The following is an 11,717-nucleotide window of genomic DNA, read 5'->3' as shown; positions in this document are numbered from 1 at the left end:
AAAGTCCACTTCCAGAACAAAAATGAACACATAATGTACTCACCCCCTTGTCATCCAAGATGTTCATTTCTTTCTTTCTTCAGTCGTAAAGAAATTATGTTTTTTTGAGGAAAACTTTTCAGGATTTTTCTCCATATAATGGACTGCTATGGTGCCCCAAGTCTGATCTTCCAACTTCAAACAATCCCAAATGCGGTTGTATATGATCCCAGCCGAGGAAGAAGTGTCTTATCTATCGAAACAATCAGTTATTTTCATTAAAAAAATACTATTTGTATACTTTTTATTGTCAAATGCTCATCTTGTCTTACTCTGCCTGGACTGTTTTAGTTCCTGTTCTTGACAGGAACGAAAACTCCCATCTCATGTTCTCCCTCAACTTCCTTTTTGAAGTTGAGGGAGAAAATATGATGGGTTTTTCGACATACCCTAACTGTCTTGAGTCAGAATACACAGAGTTCGGGCAAAGACAAAACGATCATTTGAGGTTAAAAAGTATTTAATTTTTTTTTTTAACTGATCGTTTCGCTAGATAAGACCCTTCTTCCTCGGCTGGGATTGTTTACAACCACATTTGGGATCGTTTGAAGCTGCATTTAAACTGCATTTTGTAAGTTCAAACTCTGGGCACCATAGAAGTCCATTATATGGAGAAAAATCCTGAAATGTTTTCCTTGAAAAACATAATTTCTTTTCGACTGAAGAAAGAAAGACATGAACATCTTGAATGACAAGGGGGTGAGTACATTATCTGTAAATTTTTGTTCTGGAAGTGGACTTCTCCTTTAATTAGCAAAAAAAAAAAAAAGTTTTTACGCTTGCTTGAGGTGGTTTTTGAGGTGGTTTCACACGCAGCGAAAAAAGTAATGTGACTTGGGACAGGACAACTTGGCTAACCAGTGGACCGATCTCATTGCACAGCATCTGAAATGTTGTTATGGTCATTCTGAAACGCCTGAGGAAAGTATGTCATCAAAGTATTTCTGTATAACTGCCTCCCAGAACTGTCTTACAAGACTGCATTCCCACAACAGGTATCCGCCTCCAAAAGTAGTGACCTCATTTATTATGTTTCCTCTGTTTTCTCTGAGGAGCAAGTAATTTATTATATATATAAAAAAATTACTATATTTACAGGCTTCTCCCACTTTTTTTTTTTTTACAGTTTCATTCTCTTTGACTCACTGGATGGAAACAGTGCTTATTCGTGAATGTTTTATGCAACATTGCAATTTTGTGCATAAGTTAAAATCGGTTAATGTAATCAGTTAAACTAGCTTAGTGCAAAAAAGAAAAAAGAAAAACTTTTAGATATCAACCCACATAAGTAAAACAGCTTCATATTTAACAAAGCATATGTAAAACGCATGAACCGGTAGTGACAAGACCTGTTCAACAGAATACGGAAGTCTGTTGCGCATAAACCCTGTGTTAAGCGGCATTTGATGTAATTTCCAAGATGGCGCAAACCAAACAAGCATGGAGGGCTGGTTAGTATGAAACATATAAATACACTTTTATGTACATTGCTGCATGTATTGTATGCACGTGCAATACACAACAGGTCTACTATTACGATTGTTGGTGTAGCAATCAATAAATGTGTACGTTTCTGTGTTTCTCGTTCAGTCGCTACTAGGCTACATAGACAGCTTTAACATGCTAACGTCTGGAATAATGCACCATTATATTGACATTATTTAGTTTTGAATAACCAGTGACAATATGCTGATTTCAGAACAGTTTGAACATTGCTCAAACCTACTATAGAGGGTTTGCACCGACGTCGCATTCTGGTCAGTTACCCGGATGCGCGGCCATTGCAGTGATACTCATATGTAAACGGAAGCATTGATTGCACGGTTAGTGCACCACTGAAGACGTTGTTCTACTAATTTTGCTGTCTAAACCACGGAAACTGTGTGGGAGCTGCCAAATCATATAGCGAAGGACCAATTTGACAAACTTAAGTTAATACAGTGCTTAACGCTAAGCAGCCATAGTGTTTCCTTGGTTCCTGCTGTACACAAAGATGCGCTACGCTTTATAATGCGTTAAACAGATGATAGATGGAAAGAAAACGCCATGTAAACTTTTAAGAAAACTGACAGTTCCCCTCAGAGACACATTCATATAAACTCCTACCCCAAATTCATTGGTTAGGAGTTTCTTCCAGTATTTCGTGCATCGTGAGATTGATCCGCCCAGTATTTTCTCCTCTTTATGTTCGTCTTCAGCTGTTAACGGCCTTTTGCAGACTAAATATAATAATACCGTAATATTTCCACCCAAATTACACTTTGGAACATGAATGCAGTGGAGTGAATGTATGACGTGTGTGGGCCACAGGTTCATATTGTCCAGCCATAATAGGTGGTAAACAAACTGCCTTCTTTGTCGCAGACTTATGACTCGACAGTTCTTCCTTTTATTTCTTATCCTGACATAGTCAATTACTTTCGTTTCTCCGTTTTTCCGCCAAGCCATTTCACGAGTTCTGTTCGGTTCAATGGCATTGTTTACTCTCAATGCCGCCACAATGGCCGACTTCCGGATTGATGACGTAACGTGAAAACATTCTATATCCACCTTTTCCTGAGTAACGATTAGCGGCGCCATGATGGATTCGCATTTTCATTTGGGTGCTTTTGTGTTCCGGTCTCCTTAGAAATCCATGTTAAAACTTTTTCAGTATAACAAGATTTAAAAAATGTGCGCAGGTTTAACCTTATATTATCGGCTCGGAAAATGTTATTTTGACTAGAAACACCAGAGACCGGAGTAGTAACGCACCGCTCCAGTCAGGCGAGACCACGTTCAGATAGTGAAAAAGAATGCGATTTTGGATGCAAGCCTTGTCTGGAGCGTTGCAATTTTAGAACGCCCCCAGCAGGCACTGGACGTCTATATAACGTCAGGTTGACGTTGGACATGATGTCGGACAGACGTTGCATTTTGGTTGAGAATGAAAATCGCGTTGACGTCAGTATTTGACGTCAATTTGATGCTGACTTCATGTTGGATTTTGGTTACACAACCTAAAAACAACAAAATATCAACGTCAGCTGACATTGGTATTGGACATCAATTTAACGTTGACATTAAACGTTGAATTTAGATTGAATTTTGGTCAGCCGATGTCGCAACCGAAATTTAACCAAATATCAGTGTCTTATGACGTTGTGTGTCTGCTGGGCCGCGTCATGCGCGAAACGCGAGTGCAGCTGTCACACACGTCCATCTACCGCATGTTTACATAGAAAAGTAATAGAAACATTGTGGAATACAAATATGCGGCATGTGTTATTGGACTTATCTGGAATCCAGTAATTTGACACTATTTATTCATAAAGCATTAACAGCATTAATGGTGTCCATTAGATGTTTTATGAGTACTGAGCCAAAAATTTTCCATGGAAGCTTTGTGCCTCCATGCTGCTTACATTATTGATGTAGAACAAAGCAGCATTCAGTCTTTGTTTATCAGCTGAGAGCAGGGCAGAGGGTGAAGGAAGTAATTTTCTTTGAATTTTCATATTGCCTTTTTTATCAACACTGCTTGGTGTATATTTCGAAAACATTTGGATTACTGTGCCACACTGTTATCTTGTGGTTAACAAAGTAGTAAACAGATACTTTTAAAAAATGTATTGTCTGCTTGGCACAAAATATGCAAGAATATAATCATCATATCCTCAGTTTCTAGAATACTGGCCTCTGTTATGGATTTTTTTAGCCATCCAGACGTTGTAGCCACCCAGACTCCAGAATGTGACCTGACATTCCAGCCTTGTCTCATCCTGAACCCACAGTTTTCAGTCTGCTCCTTGGAGACGAGGTGACAGAACAGAAAATAAGCAACGCTGTCATCTGGGATTGCAAGTCAGCGTCAGGGAGGAAGGGAATTCGTCCAAGCTGTCCCTAAACACACTGCAGAAAAGTGTCCTAATGCAAGTGTGTAATGGGTTTTGACCACTTCACAGATATGAGTTCTCCCCACTGCGTATTCCCAATGCACTGGCAAACTGATTTATATGTGCTGTGAAAGATATGCTGACACTGCTGTTATTTTCTCCCTGACTTGAAGGTTGCATCAACTCATAGCTGAAAATGCAAATCCATCCCATGCTGTTTTTGACCTGCAATTTTGCTCTTACTTTCTTTTTGCCTGCATGAACGCACCATAGATACTTTATGAATGTGACACTGGCAGTTGATAATAGCGTAATTGGATTTCTCCACAGCATGTCCTGGGACAGAACATCAGTGCTGATTGATGCTACACTAGATTCAAGTCAGAAAGGTGAAACTGTCACTGATATTTCAGAAATATTGATGGAATGGGTGAAACCCAATTGCATCAGTGGCTTACAACGGTGCATATACTGTTTGGATTTCAAGACATTCAGAATTGAATTGCAACTTAAATTTGAGAAGCAAGAAAGTAGAATTAAAATGAATTTAAAATCAAATAGTAAGAATGTATAATAAGATTCCATTAGTTAGCATTAACTAAAAATTAAAAAATACCTCCAAAACAATTCATCTTAGTTAATTTTTTCAAAACATCAACATGTAAAATCAAAAGTCGTATCTGTTATGTTATTTAATGGACCTGAACTACCATTAACAATGAACACTTGTATTTTTACTAACTACACTGAAAAAAAAATGTGGTTGGAAAAACACTTCCAGTTTCAGAATGCATTACCTTTTTTGTATTTATTTGAACAGTAATTCAGTGAATTTGTCTTGTTGTTGTTCTTTCTGAGAATCAGCCTTGGATTAGGCATTACTCATACACATTCAGACATTAACCTGCAATAGAAGAAACAAGCAAGGACCTTGAGTAAATGAAAAATGTACATTGAAATGCTATTTTCAAAAAGTTATAATGTAAAGTTAAAAGCAGTGTTTGGTGCATGTTCTGTGATCAAGATAGCCGAACAACCCTATAACCCTAGCCTTCAAGAGATTTAGGGAATTAGCATATGGAACATTTCATGGAACTGGTTTGCATTATTCACGTGCATGCTATTTCTGTGTCAAGGTTGGAGCACTAAAAACCTATGGTTTGGAAACAGTATCTGCCACAACAAATTGAATTCTGCAGGTGTTTCTAATATGATACGGTCATATTGAACAGTGCAAGTATTGAGCTGGAAGGTCCACTGCACGTCCAGATGTTTTTGAGCTGAATCCAGGCCAGTGCAATGAATCCATCTCTTCTTTCAAGCTGTCAAATACTAATTCTGTTGCTCTTATCTCCTAGGAGATTTTACTGGCTTTGTTTATCAGGTTTGTTTGTGCAATGCATTTGACACACCATTTGTCACAGCTGCAGGTTGGCTTGATGTAGCACTGCTTCATTACAGAGTTATTGTGACCTTATGTGACCGTGGTTTAAGGTGCACAGATTGTCCACTTTTTCAGACTTTAAAATGCTAAGGGGCGAGTCCTTGCTCATTAACAAGTTTGCAAATATTATTATTCATCTTTAAATCATTTACAGATATGAATTAATGAGTATAACCCAAAAGGTTCGTGATGAAAATGCAACTCCAGATCACTTAAGTAGCTGTCAGGATTATTTCAAAAGCAAATGATTGGATGGTGAATTTTCAAGAGTGTTTTCAAGACTGACCTGGAACGCCCTGTGTGATGCATTCTTTGTTTGTTCATCAAACAATCAAACTGCTTTTATACTCAGACACATGATTTTTTTTTTTTTTTTGTTTTTTTTTTTCTTTTTGAAGCCTGGCGCTACCTCTAATCATGTTTTCAAAAAGAGAGTGCAGTTAGGGGAAGCCTAGGTATGAGATTTAATGGACTCTAATGGGCTTGTTAGACCTTGGGGAAAACCATTGTGATGTACAGTACATAGAGGTGATTCAATCCTATTTGCAGGTAAGTTCACTTTAAAGTGACTGTCTGCGATAATATGAGTAGTTGAAGACTGTTGTCGTCACTGCATTATTGGCTACAGTATCTTTGTGAGTCATCCATTTATTAGGGGTCCCATATTGTTTTCATTGTTTTTTTTGTTTTTTTTTTTATTGTTTTAAGTTTTGTGGTTTTAAGCTTTAAAAGATTAGTTCACTTCCAGAAAAAAATCCTGATAATTTACTCACCCCCATGTTATCCAATATGTTAATGTCTTGCTTTATTCAGTCAAAAAGAAATTAAGGTTTTTGAGGAAAACATTCCAGGATTTTTCTCCATAGGGGATTTCAGTGGGAGCCAATTGGTTGAAGGTCCAAATTGCAGTTTCAGTGCAGCTTCAAAAGGCTCTACACGATCCCAGCCGAGGAATAACCCTAGCCTTATCTAACAAAACAATCAGCCATTTTCTAAATAAAATAAAAATTTACATACTTTTTAATCACAAATGCTCGCATTTTTATTCTGAAAGTGAACTAATCCTTAAGCACTTGCTTAAAGACACAAGTAATGTGTCTTACCATATATTTTAAAGATTGTTTTTACTTTCTTCCCAGCATGCACTCGATCGTAAATACTTAATATGGTACCATTGCTTGACCTTTTGCTGGTTTTATTCCCAGCAGAGTCTTGTGAATTTGGTCACATTTAGTGATGTGCAGTCTTGTGATGTCTGGATGAGTTTTTTCTCTAGGGTAAGATGATTGTTAGAGTTAATGTGGTTCAGATTTGAATGGATGAAGTCTGTTTATATTTCTCAGTAGTTTTTTTTATGTTCTTGTTGTTTTATGGCATTGGTTGGATGTTGTCAGTACAGTAATTTAAGCAGTTTCCTTAACATTTCCCTTTGATGAAGCACATATTATTGTATCTACTGTAATTTTGTTAAAACGTATATACGTTTTCAAACATTTAGGTAACCAAAATGGTACTAAAACATACTTGTGATAAAGTCACGTTGGTATGTAAACAACATCATGGATTGCACGGTTAATGAATACATTTTTCTGCTAATTTATGCTGTCTAAACCACTGAGAAATCATGTGGAAGCTGCTAAATCATAATGAGAAGGACTTAGCAAGCAGGAAAAGGTGCAATAGTTTGACAAACTAAAGTTAATAGGTGGTAAATATATGTACTAGCAGAATTAATTAAGATATTAGCCTAATATTTCACCTGCCTAACTGGAAATGTTAAGAACAAACATTAATGTCAAGATTCTTGCCCTGGAAATCCTGGTTCATTCTGGCCAATCAGTTTTTTGCACTCTTCTCCTTGATTTGTTAAAACATTTGGCAGTCAGTACTCTCCAATTTTTTTTCCCAGTCTGACTGATTATCTCAGCTCAAAACATGACAATAACTGACTATTTTCAGCAGCAATAATAAGCAAAATATGCAAGTTTCATTCGGTTCAATGACATTGTTTATGTTCAGTGCAGCCAATATGGCCGACTGATGACGCATTGTGTATCATGAAATAACAAGAACAACATGCAGTAAACTGTAAAATGGTTTGCACTATAAACCAGTGTGCTTATAATTAAGATAATACATTAAGATAATATGGTAAGACACACTAATTTCAATATTAGGCAGCACAACCAACTGTTTTGTACAGCTAAAAATAGCTGGAGGTAAATGAGACCAGAAGGCAGACATATCAGATTTACAAATGGCCACGCCCTTCTTACATGAAGAAAAAAGTAGTAGGCGCTATATGTGACAAAACGTAATTATTTATTGCTATAGTATACATTTACATAGTTAACAGTGTTGAGTTAAACATCTTTGGCTAATTGTGCTACCCTGGTGAAAAAAACCAGCATATGCTGGTTAAGCTGGTCCTTTGCTGGTTTATGCTGGTTCTTTGCTGGTTTATGCTGGTCCTTGACCAGCAACATGACCAGCGTAAACCAGCATCAAAACATACCTAACCAGCATATGCTGTTTTTTTCACCAGGGTAGTTTCGCCAGATTAACTTCAACAAATGCGACCCTGGACCACAAAACCAGTCTTAAGTCGCTGGGGTTTATTTGTAGCAATAGCCAAAAATACATTGTATGGTTCAAAATTATTGATTTTGCTTTTATGGCAAAAATCATTAGGAAATTAAGTAAAGATCATGTTCCATGAAGATATTTTTAAAAATTCCTACTGTAAGTGTATGAAAACTTATTTTTAGATTTGTTATATACATTGTTAAGAACATTATTTGAAGAACTTTAGAGGTGATTTTCTCAATATTTTGATTTTTTTGCACCCTCAGATTCCTGATTTTTAAATAGTTGTATCTCGGCCAAATATTGCCCTATTTACATCAATGAAAAACGTATTTATTCAGCTTTCATATGATGTATAAATCTCAATTTTGAAAAAAATGACCCTTACGACTGGTTTTGTGATCCAGGGTCACAAATGTCTGTAAAAATTCTATTTTTTTTTTCTCCCTGAAACCACTTTCCAGGTGTTTCATTTAAATAGGTTTAGTCACGTTTTACATTATCATATTTTGTGGAGCTATTTGTAAATACATTTTGCTGTGGACTCTATAAAGAGAGTGACGTTTGGCAGGAACAAATGAACTGATATGGCTCTGTTCAACAAACGAGAAACGAAAAAAGAGAATGTTTTGGAACTACGTTTCATCATATCCAGATTTCAGTCTTGGCAATCTCATCTCGAGCTGCCAGCCAATATTTCAATGGGACGGTCGGTATTGGATAACGCACGTCACATTTCTCCTCAACCTCCGTGAGCTGCTCACTTTCAGTTTGCGCTTTGCAACTTCGCAAATGTCTCTCTGCTTGTCCGCTGGTGTGATGTGAAGTAACTACAGACCTCAGGTAGAGCTGCTTTCATGTGAACTGTGCTCGATGTTTGCGCGGATCCTCATTCAAACGAGGGAAACGAGAGTTTTGTTGGGTTTGTCGCTGCGTGCGCGGTTTGGAGATACACAGAACATCACTTCTATCACTGGCAGTATGAGTGTCGATATTACTAAATGACCTGCGGGCACACTGTCATGTAAGTTTCATCATTTAGTGTTTTTCTTCGGTTATGTAAGTCTCTTGATGCTTATATAGTCCACTAAATCTTGTTTTCACACATCAGTGCTTTTTAAAAATTGCTATACAATTGTACTTTTGCCTTATTGCCACGTCTTAATATGCTTTCGAGATATTATGTCATTTAGGCGTGTGATGTATAGCAAGACGTTAGGCTGATAATGGATAGTCGTGATAAAAGTTATTGGGGCCATTCTACGATCTGCCATTTCCATTTTATGAAGGTTATTTTTGAGATATGTTGGGAAAATAGCAATGAAACTTGGTAACAGGTTTGATGGTATCAGTGTTGACAGTTTTACAGTTCATTTAGTCATTACAAACATTGTGAGGTTATGACGCTACAGGCTGTTCACGGTTTTAGAAAGAAAACTTAACTCTGATATTTCTACAAAATGTTTTTGGTAAGCAATTGTTTACCATACAAAATAATAAAAAAAAAATGGTATTAACTATTTAAGACCTTATCTTGGACATTATCTTGCTGACAAACTGAACAAAATATACAATAAATCAATTTAAAACAGATTTTAATCTACCACAAAAGACACCTTTGTCTTTTTAATAGCATGTCATGTCCTTATGAATCTAAAACATTTCAGTTTTTTCATTGTGCAGTACTAAAGCAGCATGTGGAGGAAGACTGACAGGCCAAAAGCATCTTTGTTTTCTGTTCTTTGTTCGTATGCTAATAAAAGTGTCTAAAATCACACAGTATACGCAGGTTTCAGCTTTTCATTGTTAAATGTCATTTTCTACACGTGTTCATGAGAGACACAAACACACCCTTTTGTTAAATTACTCATTTACGTTGGCCACATACTGCTCACTTAGTAAACTGCATTTTGGATGTTTGTCATAATGTTAACCTTTTCAATTAGGCATAATTATAAAGGTCAATAGTCGCCCTGTAGTTACAATAGCTTATGTATTCATGCATTTAGTTTGATGCTTGGGTGTTTTCTCCACTGAATTTCTCTGTTGGGTTATAGTGGGTACAACTTGATTTAAGAAGCAATTTAACAAGCTATAAAAGGCCTTTGGCAGAGCTACTTGTGTACAGTACAATATATTTTCACTTGCATTTGTCATATAAAAGCATCAGTCGTTGCATATTTTTGGCAGCATATGATAAAAATATATGAGAACCGATACCGCAGTAGTTGCGTTTCATATTTCATTTTAACTCAATAGCTGTTATATGTAATACAATATGAATTCAATACATGTAAACCTGCCACTTGAGATGTGAGTATTCTCCTCTTCTCTTTGCTGTAATTTTGTTTCTCGCAGCATCTCGTCCTCTCCAGCATGTGGTTGATCTTTTAAGGCAAAGGGCAGTGTGGCACGTGAAGCGCTTTTCTGGAATGTTCCCTTGTGCCTTGACCGATATGGCGTCTCCCTGTTGGTTTTGTTAGGAAACAAGTGCAACATTTAATCATTCCTTTTGAGCAAACAGTAATTGCCCTCTTGGGGATGCGAGATAAGAACTAACATTAAAAGCATGACTAGAAGAGAAGAGTAATCTTCCCGTGAACCAATGAGCTGTCGGCTCCAGTGCCACCCGCCTGAGCTAATAAGGGTGTTTTGTGAGGGTAATGTCTGGTTTGAGCACCAGATTGTGTGAGAGAAGCTATAACCCAGTGGCATGGTGGCCCCACAAGTGGCTGTTTTCAAACTTACTAATGAACTCATAGCATTTAAGTGTATAATTAAATATGTGGAGTAATTTGTAGTTTGAAACACCTACAGCAGAAGCAGATTTTATTGCGCCAACGGTTCACAGCAAAGGTTGGAGTTAATGGCCACTGAGGCTTTTTGCCTTAAATGCAGTGCAGGATTATGGAAACAATACAGGCCTCTAGCACGATGTAAAGTGCACAGCATGCTAACCTGACACTGACTTCAGCAGAAACATACTATATATCAACGGCATCAGACATATGCTTATCTTGCATACCCATCTCACTTCAGAACCGGAGGCTCGATCTGGATCATGATTAACACGGCTGAGTTTTTGAATGGCTGGATCAGTAGAACCTTATGTAAACATTCCCACCATGTCAAGTGTGTTATAAAAAAAGTGAAAGCGCCAACAGTCCACCAGGTCTCCGATGAAGCACGGTGTTGTTTGTCTCTCTCCACATTAGGCGGTGTAACTCAACACGTTCTGTATTGGCTGGTAATCTTCAGCCCCTTATGGTCCTCCGGACAAAAGTAGAAGCTTTTAGTGAAGCTATTGGTGTAGTCACTTGCGGCAGTATTGACGTCCGAGAATAAAATACAGAGGTTAGGTCATCACCGACAATTTAGAGGGCTTAGAGCAAAATGTTTTAAACCATTCCTTAGGCTCTTATATCTACACAGGCTTTCATCAATAGTAAAACAGAAAATCTTGAGAAATGCAGTAGGTGATTGAAGAAACAGCTGAGGTCATAAGTTTACATACACCTTGCAGAATCTGCAAAATGTTCATTATTTTACCAAAATAGGAGGGATAATACAAAATACAAAATACAAAAGTACTGACCTGAATAAGATATTTCACATAAAAGATGTAGAAAGAAGAAAATAATAGATGAATTTATAAAAAAAGACCCTGTTCAAAAGTTGATTCTTAATACTTTGTTGTTACCTGAATGATCCACAGCTGTCTTTTTTTTATTTAGTGATAGTTGTTCCTGAGTCCCTTGTTTGTCCTGAACAGT

At 37.1% G+C, this 11,717-nt stretch overlaps 1 protein-coding gene across 4 annotated transcripts in view; it reads left to right on the top strand.

Moving 5' to 3' along the window:
* Positions 1–519: 519 nt before the first annotated feature.
* The window catches only part of gpr4 (G protein-coupled receptor 4), a 32,581-nt gene continuing 21,383 nt past the window's right edge, over positions 520–11,717 (top strand). The window contains exon 1 of one of the 4 annotated variants that reach the window (XM_051129964.1): positions 520–738. The gene's annotated coding sequence lies outside the window, so the exon portion shown is untranslated. Of the gene's footprint in view, positions 739–5,798; positions 5,908–8,253; positions 8,969–11,717 lie in introns of those variants that run through there. The other 3 variants (XM_051129965.1, XM_051129962.1, XM_051129961.1) reach the window with 3 other exon arrangements.

Source organism: Labeo rohita, chromosome 15, assembly GCF_022985175.1.
Source record: "Labeo rohita strain BAU-BD-2019 chromosome 15, IGBB_LRoh.1.0, whole genome shotgun sequence".
NCBI lineage: Eukaryota > Metazoa > Chordata > Actinopteri > Cypriniformes > Cyprinidae > Labeo > Labeo rohita.
The sequence above is the reverse complement of the archived record's forward strand: the minus strand, read 5'-3'. Positions and strand labels throughout refer to the sequence as shown.